This window comes from Bidens hawaiensis, unplaced genomic scaffold (assembly GCF_021521415.1).
Source record: "Bidens hawaiensis isolate Kalapana, Puna unplaced genomic scaffold, B.hawaiensis_p1.1 tig00001597_1, whole genome shotgun sequence".
In the NCBI taxonomy this organism is placed as follows: domain Eukaryota; kingdom Viridiplantae; phylum Streptophyta; class Magnoliopsida; order Asterales; family Asteraceae; genus Bidens; species Bidens hawaiensis.
In genome coordinates this window covers 1,190,679-1,213,956 of record NW_027491092.1, presented here as the reverse complement: position 1 = coordinate 1,213,956, position 23,278 = coordinate 1,190,679, and the positions used below count along the sequence as shown (strand labels likewise).

General features: G+C 40.1%; 1 pseudogene; it reads left to right on the top strand.

Moving 5' to 3' along the window:
• The first annotated feature begins 10,122 nt into the window (after window positions 1-10,122).
• Window positions 10,123-12,306, top strand: LOC143590076 (subtilisin-like protease SBT1.5 pseudogene; annotated as a pseudogene).
• Window positions 12,307-23,278: the final 10,972 nt, after the last annotated feature.

Sequence of the window (23,278 nt, the reverse complement as noted above, 5' to 3'; positions counted from 1 at the left end):
CTTGAGTTTGCCTATAAATATGTAACCTAAATTATCACTCAAAACACACCCCAAAGAACTACAAACTTGCACTAATCCTCTCCCAAGCATCCGTTGTTTCCAGCTCCGATCCTGTTACTAGGTAAGCCGAGAATATAACCTTGAGACCTACTATCCAACCCTTATATTCTCCTATTTCTTGATCTTAATATATATACTTGTTATTTAATCGTATTCTAGACCTTCGATTCCAAGGCCAACACCAAGAAAACCCGAATCTCGATTAATCCCTTAACAAGAACCACAGGTGAGTCTCACAGCCCCTATTTTCACTGTTTTCACTATTTTTAAACTGTTTTCGGGGCGAGGGACACGTACTTAAATAATGTTTTATCATGGTATACTTACAAGCTATGCAAGCGATTATGTGTTTAAGTTATGTTTCATGATGAGTAATGCAAACGGTTATCTAAGGTTTTCGATGTATGTGAGCTAGAACTCGAGTAAGTGATCACTTTACCATTGGAACTCTAAGGGTAGGGACTGCTGGTTTGATCCACCCACTCGTAGGGGTCGCACCTCTTTGCATGGACGAGTGCCTAGTATGGTCATGGGGCAGTACTATGGGTTTGAACCCGCTCGTAGGGGTCGCGCCTCTTTGCATGGACGAGCGCCTTGTTTTCCGGCACAACGTTCGCGCGTAACCCGCGGGACGGTATTATTATTTTAGCTCGTAGTGGCAGCGCCACTTTGCATGGACGAGCACATGTTCCTGAAACGTTCGCGCGTAACCCGCGGGACGGTATTATTATTTTAGCTCGTAGTGGCAGCGCCACTTTGCATGGACGAGCACATGTTCCTGAAACGTTCGCGCGTAACCCGCGGGACGGTATTACTTATTTTAGCTCGTAGTGGCAGCGCCACTTTGCATAGACGAGCACAGTTCCCAGAAATGTTCGCGCGTAACCCGCGGAACGATTTTATCAGAATATGTTGATATAACTATGTCTTACCAAGCATGTGTTTTAATAATGCTATCAGAATTATGTTTCAGAATGATTTGTATCAAGATTATGATGCAACACGATTTATCAAGTTACTAAAACTTGTGAACTCACTCAGTTTATACTGATTCAAATGTTTTTACGTGTCTTTCAGGAGATAACTAGGTAGCGCATGGAGTCACACTTAGAGCACCTCACGCTGAACATCTAAACTAGCTTTTTGGAAGATTTTAGTTCTATCCCTTCGATGCGCGTGGTTGTTCCCGCCGCGCATGGGGATATGGCGTGGAAATCTTCAATAATTTTTATACTTGGATGTTTTTATAATTTTTAAACAATGTAATGTATTTGTATTAAACTTTTCATGCGCAATGAAAATCTTTGAATGTTTGCAATGGCCCGTGCTTAAGTATCAATTCCCACTCGTGCGCGCCCGGCTGTTTCCGCCGCTCAGGGCCGGGTGTGACAGATTGGTATCAGAGCACTGGTTATAGCGAACTAGGAAAAGAAGTTTTAACCTAGACTATAACCGTTGGGGAATCGCATGAAATATTTTTCAAAGAAAATACTTTCAAAAGAAACTATACACACACTTAGGAACACGGGTCACACTGTCTAGTAAATAATGATAACATTATGTGCTCAGAGTACATGCGCTAAGTTTAATATATTTTCACTCTTTTAAAGCGAGAATGCCTCCAACTAAAGCCAAGGGAATTACCATGACACCCGAGGAACTCGCGGAAATAATCGCGCAAGCGATTGCGACACATGAGGCCAGCAAGGCCGAATCAAGTCAGGGTCGTCAGAATGAGACCCCAGAACCCGAATCAGGAGCCTTGGACAAAGGATGCTCCTATAAGACATTCATGGCCTGTAAGCCTTGGCCATTCAAGGGAACCGAAGGGGCCATTGGGCTCTACAACTGGATTGACAAGATGGAGACAGTTCTCTCCATTAGCGGATGTAGTGAGAACCAGAAGGTCCTTTACGCGACCTGTATGTTCCAAGAGGCAGCTTCGTCTTGGTGGAAGCTTCAAACGAAAACATTGGGGCGAGAAGTTGCTCTCCACAAGACCTGGGAGGAACTGAAGGAGATGATGATGAGAAAGTTCTGCTCTCGCGCAGAAATCCAGAGTCTACAACAGGAATTCTGGAACCACACCATGGTAGGAACGGATATCGACGCCTACAACAACCGGTTCAACGAACTTTGCCAGTTGGTGCCAGACATGGCAAACACGGAGGAAAAGAAGATCGAGAGGTATATTTTTGGGTTACCTCCTGTTGTTAGGGTTCCGCTCAACGCCGCAGCGCCTCCAACCTTTGATGAGGCGGTAGCGCGGGCCATCACCCTTACAAGGGATACGATCCGTGCGGGTATGTTGACTACGCGCGGAATCGAGCAGCGAACCTCTGATCCCAAGAGGAAATGGAACTCTCACCACCGAGGGTCCGACACCAAGCAGCCACCGTTCAAGAAGCAGGAAAGCGCAAAGGTTTACGCGATTCAGGCCGCGGAGCCACCACGAAAAGGATACAGCGGGCCTCGCCCATGGTGCAACAAATGCAAGTATCACCACGAGGGTGAATGCGCAAGAATCGAATGTGCCAAATGTGGCAGACCAGGGCACAAGACGATGAATTGCCGTGTCAGAGAAGCTGGAGCAAGCGACAACTGCTACGCATGCGGGAAGCCAGGGCATTTTAGTCAGGATTGCCCGCAAAAGGGGAACCAAGCTCGCGGGAGAGCTTTTGTGATCGGCGCAGGCGAAGCTAAAGAAGAGCCGAATGTGGTAACCGGTACGTTTTTGCTTAACGGACATTTTGCATCTGTCTTATTTGATACTGGCGCTGACCTAAGTTTTATATCCGCCGAGTTTAAAGACTCCCTAGGCCTAGCAACCAGTAGACTAGACACGCCTTATACTATAGAACTAGCCAATGGTAGGCAGTTATACGCGAACGAAAGAACTGAACAATGTGTTATAGTCATGGGAGGTCACGGGTTCAATATTAACTTGTTGCCAATAGACTTGGGAAGTTTTGACATTGTGGTAGGTATGGATTGGTTAGTTGAGAACCGCGCGGAAGTTATTTGCCATGAGAAGCAGGTTCGGATCCCACTGTTGAACGGAGAAACCTTGGTAATTCAAGGGGAAAGAAGGGGAGTTGCGACGAAACTGATTTCGTGCCTAAAGGCGCGTAAGTGCCTAAGGAAAGGGTGCTACGCCTTCCTGGCGCATGTCGTAGAGAAGAAAGGAGATGAGCGAAGAATTGAAGACTTACCAGTAGTGCACGAATTTCCAGAAGTTTTTCCTGAAGATTTGCCCGGATTACCGCCGCCGCGACAAGTCGAGTTTCGTATTGATTTAGTCCCAGGAGCTGCGCCGGTAGCTCGAGCGCCTTATCGACTAGCTCCATCTGAGATGCAAGAGCTATCCAATCAGTTACAGGAACTATTGGATAAGGGTTTCATACGCCCAAGCTTTTCACCTTGGGGAGCTCCAGTACTGTTTGTTAAGAAGAAGGATGGTTCGTTCAGAATGTGTATTGACTACAGGGAACTGAACAAGCTGACAGTCAAGAATCGGTACCCCTTACCGAGGATTGACGACTTATTTGACCAGTTGCAGGGATCCAGTTATTATTCGAAGATAGATCTACGGTCAGGATACCACCAACTTAGGGTCCATGAGGAAGATGTGCCGAAAACAGCCTTCCGAACTAGATACGGCCATTATGAGTTCTTAGTGATGCCTTTCGGGCTAACTAATGCGCCGGCTGTGTTCATGGATCTGATGAACCGCGTGTGCAAACCATACTTGGACAAATTTGTGATTGTGTTTATAGATGATATTCTGATTTACTCACGGACCAAGGCCGAGCATGAGCAACACCTGAGATTGATTTTGGAATTGTTGAGGAAAGAAAAGTTGTATGCGAAGTTTTCCAAGTGCGAGTTTTGGCTTAGAGAAGTTCACTTTCTCGGTCACGTTGTAAACGAGAAAGGAATTCACGTTGATCCTTCCAAAGTCAAGGCCATCGAAAACTGGGAAGCGCCAAAAACCCCAACTGAGGTGAGGCAATTCCTAGGACTAGCTGGCTACTATCGACGCTTCATTGAGAACTTCTCCAAGATAGCTCTACCTCTGACCGCGCTAACTCAGAAAGACAAGAAGTTTGTTTGGGGCGAAAATCAGGAAACAGCATTTCAAATGTTGAAACAGAAGTTATGTAGTGCGCCAATTTTGTCTTTGCCCGAGGGGATGGATGACATTGTTGTTTACTGCGACGCTTCACATCAGGGACTTGGATGTGTCCTTATGCAGCGAGACAAAGTCATAGCGTATGCCTCACGCCAACTCAAGACCAATGAAAAGAACTACACAACGCATGATTTAGAACTTGGAGCGGTTGTCTTCGCGCTAAAGATTTGGCGCCATTACCTCTATGGTACAAAGTGTATAATCTTTACGGATCACAAGAGCCTTCAGCATATATTTGATCAAAAGGATTTAAACATGAGGCAACGAAGATGGGTGGAGTTGTTGAACGATTATGATTGTGAAATTAAGTACCACCCTGGAAAGGCGAATGTGGTAGCAGACGCGCTAAGTAGGAAGGAGCGAATAAAAACGCTACGAGTCAAGGCTCTAAGGTTGACCATTCGCGCAGATCTCTCTACCCGCATCCGAGACGCTCAGCAAGAAGCCTTGAAACCAGAGTTTGTTAAAAACGAATGCCTTGGGGGTATGGTTAAGAATTTGGAACTTAAAGAGAACGGCAATCTATATTTCGCTAACCGCATATGGGTCCCTCTCAAGGGAGGATTGCGCGAGCAGGTATTGAACGAAGCTCACAAGACGCGGTATTCCGTACATCCTGGCGCAGACAAGATGTACCAAGATGTTAAAACGCTGTATTGGTGGCCCAATCTTAAAGGCGCCATCGCGACGTATGTCAGTAAGTGCCTGACGTGTTCGAAGGTAAAGGCTGAATACCAGAAACCATCAGGGTTGCTTCAACAGCCAGAAATTCCCATGTGGAAGTGGGAACAAATCTCTATGGACTTCATCACCAAACTGCCAAGGACACCTGGGGGTTATGACACAATATGGGTTATTGTGGATCGGCTAACTAAGTCAGCACACTTCCTGCCTATCAAGGAAACCGATAAGATGGAAAAGTTAGCCCGACTGTATATTCGAGAAGTAGTTTCAAAACATGGAGTCCCAGTGTCCATCATTTCTGATAGAGATAGTCGGTTCACATCAAGGTTTTGGAGATCGTTACAAGGGGCTTTAGGTACTCGTCTTGACATGAGTACGGCATATCATCCTCAAACGGATGGGCAAAGCGAGCGAACAATCCAGACATTGGAAGATATGCTACGCGCGTGCGCAATCGATTTCGAAGGTAGCTGGGATACTCATCTCCCATTGGTTGAATTTTCTTACAACAACAGCTATCACACAAGCATTAAGGCTGCGCCGTTCGAAGCTTTGTATGGGCGCAAGTGTAGATCCCCACTGTGCTGGGCTGAAGTAGGTGACAAGCAAATGACTGGTCCAGAGTTGATCCAAGAAACAACAGACAAGATTTTTCAGATAAGGGATCGCCTTAAGACAGCGCGCGACAGACAGAAGAGCTACGCAGATGTGCGAAGGAAACCATTGGAGTTTCAAGTAGGGGATAAAGTACTTTTGAAAGTCTCTCCATGGAAAGGAGTCCCCCGTTTCGGTAAGCGAGGAAAGTTGAATCCGCGCTTCATTGGACCATTCGAGATCCTGGAGAGGATCGGTCCGGTTGCTTATAAACTCCGTTTACCCGCCGAACTCAGTGGAGTTCATGATACGTTTCATGTGTCCAACCTCAAAAAGTGCTTATCTGACGAAACGTTGATTTTGCCGATGGAAGAGATTCACATCGACAAACAGCTGCACTTCATAGAAGAACCTATAGCAGTAACCGATTGGAAAGAACAAAAGTTACGCAGGAGCAAAATCAAGTTAGTAAAGGTTCAATGGAACTCGAGGCGTGGGCCTGAATTCACTTGGGAAAGAGAAGACCAAATGCGCAAGAAATACCCACACCTCTTTCAGAACATGGCTTCTGCCAGCAACGTCTCCTAAATTTCGGGACGAAATTCGTTTAACGAGGGGAGAATGTGACACCCGGTAAATTCCCAATCCCTTAAACTAAGTAATCAACCTAATAATTAGGTGATTGTAAATATGATGCGCGCCATGTCAGTCAGCGCGTGCATTTGTTATGTGCGCCCTGCGCGAGCGCGCCATGTTAGTCAGCGCGTGCATTTGTTATGTGCGCCCTGCGCGAGCGCGCCATGTTAGTCAGCGCGTGCATTTGTTATGTGCGCCCTGCGCGAGCGCACCATGTTAAGAACCAGCGTGAGCATATGTTATATGCGTCATGCGTGAATGTTTTGGCTTTATGTTATGTTATCTATGGGTTGACCATCCCGCATGATGCTAAGGCGGGTGCATCCTACATCGTTTATGCGCGTGCGGAAGGGAACTAACCTCCCCGCATGGCGGGAACATTGAGAGCTAGTTTGTCTGAAGCTCCAAGATGGAATTGACTTCAACATAACTGATCACTATGTTGAAATACCAAGACCACCTGGAGAATCTACAAATGAAACTCAATATCCCCAACTGCGAGAAGGTTACGCACCTACCCGCAGCAAAGAAATGTCCTACACGCAGAAAGCTATGCGCACAAAGTGATGCGCACAGAACACTTAGTCTATTCTCCAGACATAAGGAGATTACTCCCGCCCAAAAAGGAAACAGTAGCGTGTTTCAGAGATTTTCCACTTTTTACTGTACACTGATAAAAGTACCTGAAAAAGCACACTGTAACATGAAAAGTCAACTGTCAGCCACCCTATTCTCACCAACCCCAGACCTGCATGTCCTGTCCAAATCAAATCAAGATCTTTTGTCCACTCCTCCACTTTTAAGTAAACAATAAACAATAATAATTTCCATACTTTATCATCATTACACCTAGATATGAAAAGATTTCAATCCCCTAAAGCAAGGGATTGTGTTCCCTTGAGTTTGCCTATAAATATGTAACCTAAATTATCACTCAAAACACACCCCAAAGAACTACAAACTTGCACTAATCCTCTCCCAAGCATCCGTTGTTTCCAGCTCCGATCCTGTTACTAGGTAAGCCGAGAATATAACCTTGAGACCTACTATCCAACCCTTATATTCTCCTATTTCTTGATCTTAATATATATACTTGTTATTTAATCGTATTCTAGACCTTCGATTCCAAGGCCAACACCAAGAAAACCCGAATCTCGATTAATCCCTTAACAAGAACCACAGGTGAGTCTCACAGCCCCTATTTTCACTGTTTTCACTATTTTTAAACTGTTTTCGGGGCGAGGGACACGTACTTAAATAATGTTTTATCATGGTATACTTACAAGCTATGCAAGCGATTATGTGTTTAAGTTATGTTTCATGATGAGTAATGCAAACGGTTATCTAAGGTTTTCGATGTATGTGCGCTAGAACTCGAGTAAGTGATCACTTTACCATTGGAACTCTAAGGGTAGGGACTGCTGGTTTGATCCACCCACTCGTAGGGGTCGCACCTCTTTGCATGGACGAGTGCCTAGTATGGTCATGGGGCAGTACTATGGGTTTGAACCCGCTCGTAGGGGTCGCGCCTCTTTGCATGGACGAGCGCCTTGTTTTCCGGCACAACGTTCGCGCGTAACCCGCGGGACGGTATTATTATTTTAGCTCGTAGTGGCAGCGCCACTTTGCATGGACGAGCACATGTTCCTGAAACGTTCGCGCGTAACCCGCGGGACGGTATTATTATTTTAGCTCGTAGTGGCAGCGCCACTTTGCATGGACGAGCACATGTTCCTGAAACGTTCGCGCGTAACCCGCGGGACGGTATTACTTATTTTAGCTCGTAGTGGCAGCGCCACTTTGCATAGACGAGCACAGTTCCCAGAAATGTTCGCGCGTAACCCGCGGAACGATTTTATCAGAATATGTTGATATAACTATGTCTTACCAAGCATGTGTTTTAATAATGCTATCAGAATTATGTTTCAGAATGATTTGTATCAAGATTATGATGCAACACGATTTATCAAGTTACTAAAACTTGTGAACTCACTCAGTTTATACTGATTCAAATGTTTTTACGTGTCTTTCAGGAGATAACTAGGTAGCGCATGGAGTCACACTTAGAGCACCTCACGCTGAACATCTAAACTAGCTTTTTGGAAGATTTTAGTTCTATCCCTTCGATGCGCGTGGTTGTTCCCGCCGCGCATGGGGATATGGCGTGGAAATCTTCAATAATTTTTATACTTGGATGTTTTTATAATTTTTAAACAATGTAATGTATTTGTATTAAACTTTTCATGCGCAATGAAAATCTTTGAATGTTTGCAATGGCCCGTGCTTAAGTATCAATTCCCACTCGTGCGCGCCCGGCTGTTTCCGCCGCTCAGGGCCGGGTGTGACACAAACAGTACTAGAGGGTGCTCCTCCTCGTACTGTTGTCGGTGAGCTGTCACCCTGTGATTGGCTCATGGGCTGTTCTGGTCAGATTGTCTGTCCTATCCATACCTTGGTAGGTATAGTACAAAAGATCTTTCAGAATCATACGGACTGGCTCATTTTGGCGGGATTGTTCCCGCCTTGCTCATTCCTTCATGTGACTACTGAAGTAGCTATTGTCTTGTGCGTGTAGCCCTGCTGTCTGCGGGTAGCCTTCCCTGATGGCTTGTATCCGCAACTGCGGGAACAGGCGGGGTACTTCACCATTGGGAGGCTTTCCCTGCGTGTACAGCTTGCGTACTGCGCGTAAGGTTCTCTGAGCATGGTGGGTCCTGCGGGAGCAGATGGCCTTTGCGCAGACGTCCCTGTTCAAGGTGAGTCTTGCGGGACCAACTGGGCTCTGCTGGGACCTACCTCTTCAGTCAAGATGAGGTAAATTCAAACTAAATGATGACACTTACCTGGTTTTAGTTGTAAAGGTTGTTGAGTTTTGTTCATAATTATGAGTTTTCCTTTTACTGAGTTTATACTTTATTTCAAATTTCATATTTGCTTGAATCATAATGATGTTATGTAATGTTGTAAGTATTGGAATGCTTCTTTTCCTAGCATTGAGGTTGTTAAACTAACGAGCATATTATACGTTTCAACATAAAGGAACTTGTATATGGTTCACAAAGAGATTTTTGATAAAACAATACGTACAATACTGATATTTTTTTGGTAACACACAGACATTATTGGCATGTTTTCTTTTGTGATGAAATACTAGGCTAACTAGTTTCTAAATAGTTAGTCCTTTAAGCTTGAAGCATTGCCATTATTGTCTGAATAATTTAACCATTTAGGAAATCTTGTTATGAAACCGAATGTAGTAACGTTTGTTTTTTTCCATATTATCAAAAAAACAACAAACAAAAGTTATATATTTATGAGTAGGTATGGACATCTTTTTACTATATACCGGCATCTTACCGAACCGTTCCGACTAAACACAATCGGTACGGTACCAGTACTCTTTTTTCATTGTTTTCGATATCTGTACTATTCAGTTTTGGATATTTTTTAGTATTTTCATATAGTCCCATAAACGAACCAAATGTTCAGTCAACTGTTCGACGGAAATCCGAAATTTCATTTATGTTCGTTTAATTAAACGAACGAACACGAACACATGTTTTGTTCGTTCATTTATGTTCGCGAACGTGCGCATATGTTTGTTTATACATGTTCGTTTATGTTTGTTCATATATGTTTCTCTGTGTTCATTTAAGTATGTTCACATATGTTTGTTTATATTTGTTCAATTATGTTTATGAACCACTCGTTTAGATTTTAAATAAATAAACATAAACGAACATGAAAACTAAATATTTGTTTGTATTTGCTAAATTCATTTGCAGACTTTCAATAAGCAGTACTGCTATTTATGAGATGTCAAACTTTGGTGGGTGTATAATTTGAATTTGCTACTACTTAATTTCCAAAAGAAACATGAGTGTGAGTTGAGTACCCGCACCCTCTCCTCACGCATTATTCACACCGTCTTCCACGGCTTCTCCGCCCTCGAAGCATCCAGGCTCGAATCAACTCCCGCCGTACTCTCCGTCATCCCAGAACAAGTTCGTCACCTCCACACCACCCGTTTGCCTGAGTTCCTCGGCCTCAAAACCTCAGACAACGCCGGCTTATTAAAAGAGTCCGACTTCGGGTCGGATCTTGTTATCGGGGTTTTGGATACTGGAATCTGGCCCGAGAGGGAGAGTTTTAACGACAGAGGCTTAGGTCACGTGCCGCTTAAATGGAAGGGCACGTGCGTTGGCGTTGGCTTCCCGTGTAACCGGAAGCTAATCGGAGCTAAATATTTCTCCGCCGGATACGAAGCCACCAACGGGAAAATGAACGACACGTTGGAGCACCGCTCGCCGAGAGACTCCGACGGTCACGGTACTCACACGGCTTCAATCGCCGCCGGCCGGTACGTGTTTCCGGCCTCTACGCTAGGTTATGCTCGTGGTGTCGCTGCCGGAATGGCGCCAAAAGCTCGTCTGGCGGCGTATAAGGTGTGCTGGCTCGCCGGTTGCTTCGACTCCGATATCCTCGCCGCGTTCGACGCCGCCGTGTCCGACGGCGTCGACGTTATTTCGTTAAGTGTCGGCGGCGTTGTGGTGCCGTACTACCTCGACGCCATCGCCATCGGAGCTTACGGCGCCTCCGACCACGGCGTTTTTGTTTCTGCTTCTGCCGGAAACGGTGGTCCCGGCGGACTGACTGTTACGAACGTGGCGCCGTGGGTGGCTACTGTCTGCGCCGGAGCGATTGACCGTGACTTCCCCGCCGACGTGAAGTTAGGTAACGGGAAACTGATTCCAGGTGTGAGCGTCTACGGTGGGCCCGCATTGGCGCAACACCGTCTCTATCCGTTGATTTACGCCGGGAACGAAGGCGGAGATGGTTACTCGGCTTCCTTGTGCCTAGAAGGTTCGTTAAACCCGAATTCAGTTAAGGGCAAAATCGTCTTATGTGATAGAGGCATCAATTCAAGAGCTGCCAAAGGCGAAGTAGTTAAGAAAGCCGGCGGAATCGGTATGATATTAGCAAATGGCGTCTTTGATGGCGAGGGTTTAGTCGCAGACTGCCACGTCCTACCCGCCACATCCGTCGGTGCGTCCTCTGGCGACGAGATAAGGAGGTACATTATGTCGGCTACAAAGTCGAAATCTTCCCCAAAAGCCACGATTATTTTTAAAGGAACTAGAATAAACGTCCGGCCTGCACCGGTTGTTGCCTCGTTTTCAGCCTGTGGACCAAACCCGGAATCACCTGAGATTTTGAAACCGGACTTTATTGCTCCAGGGCTTAATATTCTTGCAGCGTGGCCGGACAAAGTAGGCCCTTCTGGCCTTGCGTCTGATAACCGTAAAACTGAATTCAACATATTGTCGGGTACATCCATGGCTTGCCCTCATGTGTCTGGTCTGGCTGCTCTGTTAAAAGCAGCCCACCCGGAATGGAGTCCAGCTGCAATCAGATCGGCATTCGTTACAACTGCTTATACTGTAGATAACCGAGGGGAAACAATGATAGATGAGTCGACTGGGAACTCATCGACAGTGATGGATTTTGGCGCGGGCCACGTTCACCCGCAAAAAGCAATGGACCCGGGTTTAGTATACGACATTAGTTCATATGATTACATTGATTTCCTGTGTAACTCAAATTACACAACCAAAAACATCCAGGTGATTACCAGGAAACACTCGGACTGTAGCCGTGCAAGAAAGGCAGGCCATTCAGGAAACCGACGGCTGTTTTCCAACAATACGGGAAGCAGAAAATGTCAACACACTTCATAAGAACAGTGACAAATGTAGGTGAGGGGAGTTCGGTTTACAGCGTGATTGTAAGGCCACCTCGAGGGGTGAATGTGACGGTGGAGCCAATGAAGCTTGCATTTAGGCGGGTGGGGCAGAAGCTTAACTTTATGGTGAGGGTGAAAGTGGCAGCCCTAAAGCAGCTGTCTCCGGGGAGTTCGCTCACCAAAAGCGGGTCGATCTAGTGGTCAGACGGTAAACACGTTGTAAGAAGTCCAGTGGTGGTGACATGCCACTGTGACTGTGAATGAGTGGTTGGTTGGGTTTGAAGAGTGTTTAATTACGGTTGTTTTGTTAGTTGAATGAATGTGAGTAGTATGTATTTAAATCAGAAACAAAGGACATATCCATCTTGGAGTATGTTTTTGTATAAAAAAATGTGATCTGGTGTATGTTTAATTTGTTATTATCTATATGACAAGAGTTTTTTAATATTGTAACTTATAAACTCAAAAATGATTTATCTATATAGGGAAAAACCCCTTTTGTATGATTTTATTTATAATAAGAAATAAAAAGAATTTTGTTGTTTCTATGAAAGGGTTTCCTTATGTTTTTACAATATTTGAATGTTATTAGTGTAAATGGATTGATTTCCCATATAAGATCATATTATTGTAATGGCACCTTTTACTTCATACTTGTTAATACATAATAATAATAATAATAATAATAATAATAATAATAATAATAAATAACTTTAAACTAGAAGCAGTGAGAAAACCAGAAAGTACAGAAAACGTAGGGTACCGTCTGAGATAATCAACGTTAATCAGGCCCAATGGGCCATGCTGTGGGTACACCTTGGGACCACAATATTATGGTTGGGTTCTAAATTTCTAATACAACACGGGTGGCCCTTTACCGTCCATTGCGTTTTGGATTCATTATATTCATTATAGTATTGTACTATAAAATAGAGGTGGCAAATGTAACCCATGGGTTGAATGGGTTGTATTAAAATTTATAATAATGGGTCAGAATGGGTCAAGCTAAAAAAAGAAAAAGATTGAAACACGTCAAAACGCAATCAAAACAGGTTGACATCTTAAGTTTTTTTTTCTTTTCTTTTTTTTAATGAAACGAGAAAAACGGAGGAAACTTTTTAGTTTTTTTACTTTTTTTAGTTTTAGATTTATATTTTGAATTATAATTTTTTAAAATTTTTTTTTGAATTTTCTAATGAGGGATTTCTTAAATCTCAACCCATTTTGACCTATTTCAAAAACCTCTCATTAAAAAATTCAAAAAAAAAATTTAAAAATTATAACTTGAAATATAAATCTAAACTAAAAAAGTAAAAAAACTAAAAAGTTTCCTCCGTTTTTCTCGTTCCATAAAAAAAAAACTTAAGATGTCAACCCGTTTTGACCCGTTTCAATCCTTTTCTTTTTTTAACTTGACCCATTCTAACTTATTATATACATTTTAATACAACTCATTCAACCCATGGGTCAAATTTGCCACCCCTACTATAAAATAAATAAGAACTTTGGTGCTACAAATAGAGATGCACACAGTAACCGGTTAACCGGTTCGTACTTGAAACAGTAACGGGTTAGTAACCGGTTTGTACTAGACCTGGTTTTAACTGGTTCTAACCGCCGGTTGGTGATTTTCCATATAAAACTGGTTAGTAACTGGTTTTTTGGAAACCGGTTTTAAAAACCAGTTAACCGATTAGGCCCGTTAGAAAAGTTTATGCAGCTTCCAGTTACCGTTTTTTTAGCCGTTGGGGACGGTCCAGTGACCGTTTTATGCACATTTGGACCCATTTTAACCCTCCTTACTAGTAGAAATAGGTATTGGGTGTGTTGGGTTGATTACACCATTTTCCGAGCTCTCAAAAACGAAAAAAAACCGCAAAACCCACAAAAACCGAACTTAAAAACCTCTTCAAAAACCTCAAAAAAATGGCAACACTCGAACAACTAGGTGGTTTAACCGTCACGAAGATTGTCCCTACAAACCGAGACAAAACCCTTTGGGCTAGTTTCAACAAGTGTGAGATGTCGAACGGGTCATTTAAGTCTCGGTGCAAAAAATGTGGGAAATTTTACGCACCTGAATCGAACTCCACTTTAAGGCTTTACCTTTCAAAACATTGTCAAGTCGTGAAAAACAATTCGTCCCCGGATCAAGCGCATCTTTCAACCGATGGAGCCGACATTTGGGTTTTCAACCTCGATAACGTTCGTGATAGGATGGCAAAGTTTGTCATTCAAGAATGCTTGCCGTTTGATCATTTTGACCCGCACTTGACAAAAATGATTCAAGAAACGCTCCAACCTCGGTATCAACATGTAAGTCGCACTACCTTAAGACGCGATTGTTTAAAAATGTGGAAAAAAGCTAAAAAATAATTAGTTTTGGGTTTCGAAAACTTAAAAACCGGTGTTAACTTAACTACCGACGTTTGGTCAGCTCCGCACGGTATACCGTTTTCGTATCTTTGCGTTACCGCGCATTGGGTAAATCCCGACACGCAGCAAATGATGAAGCGTACGATCGTGTTTGAGTTATTTAGTTATCCTCACACCGCCCAAAACGTGTTTTATATTTTAGATGATGTTATACAAACATATAAATTACAAGACAAGCTTCTTTCTATATCTTTTGATAACGCGTCAAATAACACCGCCGCGGTTGAAAAACTAAAGCTAAAATACCAACCGATTTGTGATGATGTTTTTTTTCATACTCGATGTGTTGCACATATCATTAACTTGGGTGTGCAAGACGGTTTAAAAGTTAAGCAAATCAAAAGGTTAACCGAGCGCTTTAGAATAATGTTAACCGAAATTTTTAGAACTAGTAAGCAAAGATATACAAGATACTTGCAATTGTGTACCGAAACGGGTTCCATCACTTTAGATCCGTATTTCGACGTACCTACTAGGTGGAATTCGACTTGGTTAATGCTTGATAGCGGGTTAAGACAAAGACCGACTTTGGAATTATTTCATGACAATCTTGCTAAGAACGAAAAGTTAAGGCATTTTCGTCGAAGGGTTGGGAAATGATTACAAAGTTAAGCGAGTTGCTTAAAGTTTTTAAAAATGCAACCACTTATTTGTCAGGAGTTTATTACCCGACGAGTTCGTTGGTTCTTCATCAAATTTGGTTAATTTGTGTCAAAATAAACGATTTTTGAGTACACCGATCCAATGTACGATTATATGATAGCTCCAATGAAACTAAAACTGAGAAAATATTTTGAAGAATTTCCAGCGGTTTTTACTTGTGCCGCCGCGTTGAACCCGACTTTAACCGTTACCGGGGTTGAAACTTTAATCGAAAAAATTGTTTGGGCTTTGGATTTGCATTTAGATGACCACAATTATTCATCAAAACAAGTGAGAAAATTTAATATACTTATTTAGAAAACATGTTTGAATATTATACTCTTAAATATGGTGCGACACCGAACGTTCGACAATCAATGGGTTTTGGAGAAAGCTCGTCATCAAGTAACCCAAACATAAGCTTGTTTAATGATATAAGAAACGACAAAATTAAAAAAGCTCGTGGTAGCGCACCAAATAGTGAGCTAAGCCTGTATGGTGCAACCGATTTTATGTTCACGACAAATTATTTTGAAAACTTTGATATTTTGGGTTGGTGGAAGAAAATGGAACCTCAATTTCCCGTGCTTGCCGCCATGGCCCGTGATTTACTAACCGTCCAAGCTTCTACGGTAGCTTCAAAAAGTGCTTTTTCTTGGAGTGGTAGGATTTTATCGATACGAAGGACAAGGCTAACACCGGAATCGTTGAAAATGTGCATTTGCTTAAAAGACCACTTGGATGCGGCGGACCGTATCCAACATGTATCTAATCTTGAAGGAGAGCTCGATGTTGAAGGAAAGCTACATGAAGAAGAAGTAGCAATGGGTGCCACACAACCACTAACCGAGGAAGAACAAATGTATGATGATTCGGTGCGATCGAGTAGTCCCGAACCGGATTGCGAAATGTACCGTTTAATGTAGACGACATGGATAACGAAGATTAAAATCATTAAACGATGAAGCCGAAGCCCGAGGAAGAATAAAACAATAAACAGGGAGAATAAACGAACGAATTCAACGTCACGAAGATTATAGACGTTTATTTTCACGTTCACTATGTATTATTTTGAAGCAATGGTTATAAAAATGTTGAAAACGCGTAAAAATCAATCAAAAACAAGTGTTATTAGTTTTTTTTTTTCTGATTTTCCAGCTTTTTTTTATTTTTCCAGATTTTTGATGATTTTTCCTGTTTTTTTCAAAAAAAAAAACGGTTACCGGTTAACCGGTTAGGGTATTAACCGAACTCGGTTAGACCGGCTAGGGTATTTCTGGTGAATAACCGGGTACTACCCGACCCGATTAACCGGTCTAACCGGTTATTAGCCACCGAAAAAAACCGGTCAGTAAATTAACCGGTTACCGGTTAACCAATTTGTGCATCTCGCCTGCAAATGGTCTATTGGGCCACATGATGACACCGTATTGATCGATGAATTTTGTTTTCTTAATTCAGTTACCATAATAAATGTAATGGAAACCGACCAACCGTTAATTTTTTTTGTTTTGTTTTAGTTCCGGTACCATAACAAACTTGAAAAAAACCGACCGAGTTCACGCAGACTCGCGGCCTTATTTAAATCCCATGACCGACAACGCTCGTGTTTTACCAATCAGCAAGTTTACCGACCGAAACCCCCCCCCCCCCCCAAATGGTCTTTGGTCCACCTCAATTTTTATATATTTTTTTTCATTTTTTAGTTCCGGTGTCGTAACGTATATAATCAAAACCGACCGAATTCGTGTCAAGTTAATGCCTCAATGCTTGGGACCACAAGGATTGGTTTTACCACCGCCCAGGTTTGCCAACCAAATAAATATCATCTTAAATATTTTGTTTTCTTATATGTTAATGTTTTTATATGCTAATTTGACGAAGTAATATTTTGGGTTTTAACGCTCAAATTTTACCAATGGTGTCTATATCATAACGAATGAAGCTGAGATGGACTAAACTCGTGTCGATTCATCATCGTAACGCTCGGATTTTACCAACGTCCGTGTTTTAACGCTGGGGTTTTGCCAGCTGCCCAGGTGCAACGCGCCGGATAAAAAAAAGTAGTTAAATATAATTTAACTTTTTAACTTTTTGCTAAGGAGTAAAGAAGGATAATTCACCCAGAGTGAAAATATCTAGTCTTAAATCAGCATAGGTAAATAAAATAATGTTGTGGCCTTCGTATAGTTTATTGATGATATATGATGATACATTATTTTTTATGTTACAAAAAGATACATATGCATAGCATAACGGCACGTTTTAAAGTTGTGTTGTTTGAATCATTTTTAAAATCAATTGCACTAATGACCAACCAACCCAATAAATTACAGTGATAAATATAAGTCTGATTCAGTTTGTGTGCCTAATGAATTTGGGCTTTGGGCTGCTTTTCTCTTTCCCTTTTAGAAGAAAAACAAATATCAAGCTACTAATTAGAGTAGACAAGAAGGTCATCAAGTTTTTGTTGTTTGTCCACTATGTTACTAATTTACTATGGTATATCTCAATAAAAACAAATTTATCAAATCTCCCCAACCATAGTTATAAAAAATGATAGATAAATCACATTTTATGCATTTAGCGGAACCATAAGACCGTGTGTAGTGAGACGTTATCAGGCTGGCCATAGGGGGGGGGGGGGGCATCTATATCTATATTAAAGCAATAGGTTTTTTCACAAATGTCACCATTTTATTGGTCTGTTTTATTACTTCCCATAAATACTAAGCATTTATAGAATTTCTTGATAATATAATAAATCAAAAAGAAATTAATATTGCATCCATGGATAGACCCGCTTTATGCTCCTTTTAACCCGTTTACCTATCTACCTATACTATTAATCTATACCTATATCTATATTAAAGCAAGAGGTTTTTTTTCACAAATGTCACCATTCTATTGGTCTGTTTTATTACTTCCCATAAATACTAAGCATTTATAGAATTTCTTGATAATATAATAATTCAAAAAGAAATTAATATTGCATCCATGGGTAGACCCGCTTTATGCTCCTTTTAACCCGTTTACCTATCTACCTATACTATTAAAGTAATAGACTTTTTGAACAAATAGCATATACATATTGGTTTATCACTATAGTTTCTATAGATACTAAGGCTTCTCAAATTTTCTTTGTAATTAAATAATTCAAAAATAAATAATTTAAAAGTAAACAATTAAATTCATATATTAATGTAAATAATTATGATTGTAACACTCCAATAATTTTAATCTACCTATACTATTAAAGCAATAGGCTTTTTGAACAAACGGCATCTATCTATTAGTTCATCACTATAGTTTCCATAGATACTAAAGTTTTTCAAATTTTCTTGGTAATAAATAATTTAAAATAAATAATTTAAAAGTAAACAATTCAATTCATATATTAATGTTAATAATTATGATTGTAACACTCCAATAATTTTATGGTGATTAAATCTTTTATAAATATTTAATGGAGGTTATGCTTTATTTTAGTTATTGAAAATTTTGATAACTTTTATATTATTAAAATTACAATAAATGTTGCGATTAAGGAAAATCATCAAATATTTTAAATGACTTTAAAATTTAAAATATAAGAAGTCAATGCTAATTACGTTTCTATTGTCTAACATTATTTATTTTCTTATTTTTCTTTTCCCTTACTTATAATTACTAGTAATTGACCCGCGCGCGTTGCAGCGCGAAAACGATAGCATATGTACCTAAGTTTTTATGCACGAATCAATATACAAAGATCATCATTAGCTGCAAAATGGTACCGATACAACATGACATTTATTATCCTATTCGTCCGCGCCAATTTGCGGGGTTCAAATTCCAAAACTAATGCAAATACATCTACAATCGTTTTTGTTTTTGGTTGAGCATGATAACATCATCCAAAGACCTACTCAATGCAAGTGTGATGAAATATCTTTGTTATCTAATGCCTAACTCATGAAACATTGGATTTAAAAAGAGATGTGTTGGTAGTGACATACTGAATTCTTTCTAGGTATTTTCATTTTTGAGACCTGCAACCAACATAATATAGAGCAAACAGTAAGCGGCATTCACATTGTTAATTAGCATAAACTTAATAAAAACTACATGGTGACATACCGATTCATGAAAAGTTGTACGTCCGGATCTTGTCTTGCAACCATATTTTCCATGTATAGGTGTGACGATATACTCCTTTCACCATGGTACTTGAGAGTAATCCTTTTTTTTTTTACCTGAAACTTGGAAGTAAGTCAAAGTGACCGCTAGTTAAAAAGGAAAAAAAATCAAGTGTTCAATTCATAATACTCAAAATGTTTTGACCCGTATCGAAAAACGGGTTAACGGGTCAACCCGTTTTTACGCTGGTCAACCCGAAACCGACCTGTTTTGAAAAGAAGTGTACCCAAACCCGGGCCGTTTTTTAAACGGGCTGTGTAAGCTGACCCAAAAATTTTTTTTTCGTGTCTGGTTTAGGTCGTGTCGGAAATTACCGCCCCTAGGCCAAGTTAAATTACCCATGACTAATGTTTTGATCTATATCAAAACGAAAACAAAGTAGTAGTAGTAGTGGTAGTGGTAGTAGGGGTAGCGGTGGCGGCAGTAGGCAGCGGCGGCGGCAGCAGGAGCAGGAGCAGGAGGAGCAGGAGCAGCAGCAGCAGCAGCAGCAGATCTGACCCGTTTGCAAATCGTTGACCTGCCACCTCAGCAAAAGATTTCCTGTAACCAAAAAGTTCAAAGCCGATACCTGATTGGGGTTTGCTAAAGAAGCGTGTTTTAGTTGGATTTCATTTACTCAAAAATCATATATTTTCTTTACAAAACTATAAATGTAACAAAGTTATCAAATTAAAACAGATTGTTACTATGCAAATGTAACAAGTGAGTTTATCAATTGAATCTGAGACACATACTTCAATTATTTTGCTTGTCGTATTGGTGCGTAACAACACTAAAATCTTGCGCCTAGACACGCCTGCTGACCTGGGTTTATTCTCAGATTAAAATTGAAATAAGAAGCCTGTGAGTTAACTGTAACACAATTAATACTATTTTAGCATGACCAAATCTAAAATTCAAAGGTTCTTGTGGATCATTTCCACTTAACAACCCATAGGCTAGACCATAAATTAAACACAAATTCATAAAATATGAAAAACATGGGTTGCGGGTCATCAGCGATGTTCGCGATCGCGGCGATGATGGTGTTTTGCCAATGGGTTCTACCCGGGGTTTGTTGGTTGTTAAAAAAACAATAACGGATATAATTTTAAGTACTAACATTTTCTATGACAAAGATTCAATACAATATATATTTCTTATTTTTTTAATTATTGGAGGATTTCACAAACTAAATTTCAACTATACACACTCATAGCGAACGAACACGAACAAGAAAACCCCCCATCATGTTAGATCATTTGTCCACTTAAAGTTAAATGAACACAAGCACCCAGTTCGTGCTCGTTTACATACCCAAGTAAAAAAAATACACTTCAATTTATCATCACAATAAAATAATTGGTTTTACAATACCTTGTAGAGGCTTAAAACATCGGTTGTTAATTTTGTAGCATCATACCATGCCCTGTGGTTAACAACTTGACAAATTTTGGTCCTCGGTAACGAATGAACCAAGTTTTTCATCCCTAAAGACGTGCGCATGATATCAAAATAACCGAACCCAATCAAAAACGCATATTTGGTTTTATGTTTTCACAAAAACTGATTTTTCGTTTTGTTTTCAGTTTTGCCATCAAACAAAAACCGGAAAAACCAACTTTTAGTATTTATAAAAAAAATAACGATCTTACAGTGATAACCTATAGTTTTTACAATTTGTGGTTAAGATTTACCTATACCAAATGTGCGAATATGTTAAAAATGTCACTGACCCTTTGATGTTTCGTTGGTTTTGCAAAAGTTCACGGATCTGTCTCTCATTTTCAGCAGTCCCATCAGTGTTGAAGAAAACCTCAGGAATTGACCTGCTGGTGAGGGACCTGCTAAAGTTTATGAATAGTAAACCATAAATTAGTTAATATATGTGTGTGTGTGTGTGTGTGTGTGTGTGTGGTGGGTTATTACATTAATACAATGACCTGTTATCTCATCCGTTATACTGATACACCTGGTTTGGGCTTCTCGTACGGGCTCCGGTCCACATGACTCTACGATCCATTCCCAACAATCAGTGCCGCAAATCCTTTGGATTATAAACTATTAATGCATACACATGAAATGAAGGTGATGAACCTAGTATCACCTAAACCGACATTAACTCTGCATTTGCCTCATATTTGTAAATGATTGTAAATATACAAAACTGGTTGCCATTGTTTAGAACTCAACAGTTAGCATGCATTCTGACATTTTTATAAGCAACTGATTACATCATACTTGAACCAAAATACTTGCTTTAGACTCCATGGATGTGTCATTTGTTGACATAAATATTTTGAATTTTTGGGCTTCTATATCATTTGATTGAGCGTGTATATTCGTTTAGTTAAATGAACAACAAAAGAAAACATGTTTATGTTCGCTCGTTTGTTAAATACAGGAACATAACCCGTTGCAAGAGAATATAAAATATTGCTGTTTCTTATGAAGGCACTGAAATGAATCCGCGAAAGTCATAAACTGAAACAGGTGAATATTGTGTTGCATTATCTTGAGTTCAAATTCACACATGACTAAGATTTCAAAAACAAAAAAAGATCGATTGTTAGGCAAAATTCACACAGGACTTTAAACAAACATGTGGTGTGCAAACATATTGATCTTGATACGCATATAATACAAATTGAATAGTTGTATTGCATTCGTGAAATGCTTTGATGAATTTCACAAAGTAAAAAAAGCGAACCTGTTTTTGGCAATTACTGATTACAGGAGTATCCATGAAGGTTTCATTGGAGATTTAGGGGTTATGATGATGCAATTAAACGTGACTCACCGAGGAGGAATATTTTGCCCTAGTTGAGAGAACTGGTATAACTATATGGAGATTGGAATACTAATTGATCCATCTTTACGAACATTTAAGCCACGTTGGATTGACCATGAATGGGATAAACTATAACGGTACAACGTCTGAAGGTATAAGCTCACCGGCCGTGAAGGTGTTATCAATTTTAACGGCGTCTCTATAATTAAAGTCAGCAGCGTCTTCAAATGGTTAAATTACCATTCTATCCATCTAAAATGTATTATAGGTAATACAGATAGATATTGTAGAACGAAATCCAAGTTACTTTTTTTCAATATCGAATATGCATGGGGTACTCGGCTCTATAAACAACACCATCATCATCTTCTTTCCACTTTATCATCTCCATGAGCAAAACTACTCCTGTCCAATTTTTCGATTAAGTTCTTATTATTAGAGTTATACTTAGTGTGGTACAACGATTAAGGTACGATTAGCCTATTAATGTTATTTTTCTTGTCGTATCGTTAATTTATATGGATTGTTTATTGACTGATATGAATTATGGATTACGAATTGTTTATTTATTGATACGAACTACCTATTTCTAATTTGATTTAGATTTCTTTTGAACTGTTATGATACAACGATTAAGGTACGATTAGCCTATTAATGTTATTTTTCTTATCGTATCGTTAATTTACATGGATTGTTTATTGACTGATATGAATTATGGATTACGAATTGTTTATTTATTGATAAGAACTACCTATTTCTAATTTGATTTAGATTTCTTTTGAACTGTTATGATACGTTTTTAGACCCAGATGCGAAGAATTGTTTTGATACTGGATTTCATCATGTGTTTTTGACAGCTTTTGATTTACTTTAGCCTACTATGTTATTTTTATCGTATTTGTAATTTATATGTTAAATTTATAGCATGAATTATTTATTAATTTATGAGAACCATTGATTGCAAATCGTTTGATATGAACCACCGATTACGAATTTGATTTTGGTTTTAATCGAATTGTTATGATACGTTTTTGGGCTCACCTATGAATAATTGTTTTGATATTGGATTTCATAACATGTTTTGACACGTTTTGCATTTATCATTTTCCTTATTTTTCTCATGAGAAACGTGAGTGAGTTAAGGCGTATAAATCGATCACGGGAAAAATACATCGTCTCACTACTGAATGTTTACGGATTGGTCATAAGAATATTGAATTTTTTGGAGACGTATGTATCAATCCTCTGAGAGAAAATATCATCTTAACCATGCCCTCACGAAACCTTATGACACCGTTATGGATTTTATATTTTTATTCATTGGTTGAGAAATTTGATATGG